The 2,822-nt window shown below is 46.3% G+C and overlaps 1 pseudogene; it reads left to right on the forward strand.

The window, feature by feature from the left end:
- Positions 1-766: 766 nt before the first annotated feature.
- Positions 767-2,387, forward strand: LOC110288482 (annotated as a pseudogene).
- Positions 2,388-2,822: the final 435 nt, after the last annotated feature.

Genomic DNA, 2,822 nt, shown 5'->3' on the forward strand with positions numbered 1-2,822 from the left:
TGGGTTTGTTTGTTTGTTTGTTTGTTTGTTTGTTTTTGTTTGTTTTTTGAGACAGGGTTTCTCTGTGTAGCCCTGGCTGTCCTGGAACTCACTTTGTGGACCAAGCTGGCCTCGAACTCAGAAATTCGCCTGCCTCTGCCTTCCGAGCGAGCGCCTCCATGCCCAACAACACATAAGGGTTTTTATTATGAGTTTGTGAGCAGGGTCTCTCACCTACCCAGTTGGAGAGGGTCAGAGTGAGAGCCCTAAGTTTAGAGGTACAGGCTATTTTATTGTTGTTACAGCAAGCTTGAGGAATTTCTATACAGGTCAGCAAGTTAGTATTTCAAAAACTGAATTTCTGGCGTAATCTGCAAGAACTGAGCACTCAGACAAAGATCACCTGACAAACTGAATGGCTGAGTTATCTGTGCCTTGACCCTGCTACTGTAGCTGACTGGCTGTTGCTAAGAGGGGTGTGTTGTCATAGAATGCTTGCTCAGAATTGATTTCTTCCTGGAATTGGAGTTTAGCCCCTGGTCTCGCATAAAATGGAGTTTGGGTATCCTAATGACTTGTTAATCATGGTGGCTCTGTTTCAGTTAGAGTCTCTATTGGTATGATAAAACACCATGACCAAAATCACCTTAGAGTAGAAACGGTTTCTTTCATTTTCCTTTAACAGTCCACTGCTGTGAAAGTCAGAACAAAAACTCAAATGAGGTCAGTGCCGTTTGCAGCGAACCGGGCTGGCATTTCCTTCCTTGGAGGGAAAGATTCCTCTGCCATGGAGTCCTGCTGTGTGATCGCCAACCAGCCTGTTGTGATAGACAGTGGACCCGGTGTGATGATAGCTGTTTTTGCTGATGATTGGATTCCCAAATACTGCTTTTCAAACTATGTGGGCAGACCCAAACATGTTCATGTCACGGCAGAAGCCCTCGAAGGTGACATCATCATTGGCCCCAAAGCTGAGGAGCACTGGGGACTGCTGTGAGTCTGTTACCTCACGGAACATGCCATCATCAAGGACTGGAATGACATGGAACGCATCTGGCAATATCTCTATTCTAAAGACCAGCTCCAGACTTTCTCAGAGGAGCATCCTCTGCTCCTGACTGAGGCACCTTTAATGTGAGAAACCGGGAGTGAGCTGCAGATGTTTTCTTAGAGATCTAAAGTGTGCCAGCTCTCTTCATTTCCATGCAAGCTGTGCTTAGCCTTGATGCACAGGCAGAACCACAGGACTGGTGTGGATTCTGGGAATGGCATCACCCATGCGGTCCTGATTCAGTATGCCTCACTCCATCATGCGTGTCGACATTGCTGGTTGAGGTGTGTCCCACTTCTGCCTCTACCTACAGAAGGAGGGCTATGATTTCCACTCCTCCTCTGAGTTTGAGATGGTCAAGGCCATAAAGGAAAGAACTAGCTACCTGTTCATAACCCCCAGAAGGATGAGACACTGGAGACGGAGAAGGCTCAGTACTACCTGCCCGATGGCAGCACCACTGAGATAGGTAGGCCCTTCGAGGTTCCAGGTCCCTGAGCTGCTGCTGTTCAGGCCAGACTTGATTGGCGAGGAGAGTGAAAGTATCCATGAAGTGCTGGTGTTTGCTGTCCAGAAGTCAGACATGGATTTAAGGTGTACATTTTTTTTCCAACATTGTCCTCTCAGAAGGTTCTACTGTTGGAGCCCCAGGGGCACAGGTGTAGAGAACATGACCCCCAGAAACACAGCTTGATGACAGATCGCTGTAATGACAAGAGGTTTTTATTCAGACATGCGTGGGATTGCTCAGCCTTGCAGGGAGAGTTAATCCAGATTGTCAAAAGTACAGCTCTTTTATACTCTTTTAAGGGGGGTTACACAGTTATTTAATTATTGCTTAGCAAAGCAGCAGTATATTTTTAATTTAGCAGAAAACTCGGTCAGCAAGGTCAAAGCAGTATATGGTTTTCTCTGGAATTCAGACTGAGGCGGGGAATTGTCTCAAGGACTGTTATTTCTGGCAACTCTGGTCATCATGATCACTTGTCAGTCCCTGCAGATAGGGAAGGGGTTGGGTGGTCTTGAATTTGTTTACACTGACAGGGAAAGAGAAACTGTTTAAGCAGCAAGAGACAGCAAGAGATAGGGAGAAGCACTGCAAACAGCTTTGGTCTACATCAGCCAAGCTAAAATCTATTATTTCTTCACTACTCTGTTCAAAGGTTTTGGAGACAGGCGACTGAGTGAAGAAACTAGTTCCAAAAGACATGAAGATCAGGATATCTGAACCCCAGGTGAGACTGTATTCCACATGGATTGGAGGCTCTATCCTTGCTTCCTCGACACCTTTAAGAAGATGTGGGTCTCTAAAAAGGAATATGAAGATGCCCGATCCATTCAAAGGAAAACCTTCTAATGTTGCAACATCACCACCACTGACATGAACTCCACTTTAAAACTCGCTTTCTTGAGTTAGAGTGTTTGTGAGGAACTGCCTGCGTGTGTGTGTGTGTGTGTGTGTGTGTGTGTGTGTGTGTGTGTGTGTGTAGGTATGTATGAGTGTGTGCAACTATCGAGTGCTGTGTGGCCTGTCTTCACCGGCACCCTCACCATTGATACAAAGTCTCACCTAAGTTCCAGATTCCAGACAGTATTCTTTCTCCACCATCTTATGCCCCTGACAGATGTAAAACAAAGCTGGTGTGTGTGGAATCAGTGTGGCAACCCATGGACTGCAGTGTGCTTAACCAGCTCACTCTCTTAGCCCAAGCCTGTCCCTTGCATGGCCTCGCACATCCACGTTGCATTGTGGGGCCCAGTGTACTTAAATAAAGACATTCCAATAGATTTT

Source organism: Mus caroli, unplaced genomic scaffold (assembly GCF_900094665.2).
Source record: "Mus caroli unplaced genomic scaffold, CAROLI_EIJ_v1.1 scaffold_6393_U2_1, whole genome shotgun sequence".
In the NCBI taxonomy this organism is placed as follows: Eukaryota; Metazoa; Chordata; class Mammalia; order Rodentia; family Muridae; genus Mus; species Mus caroli.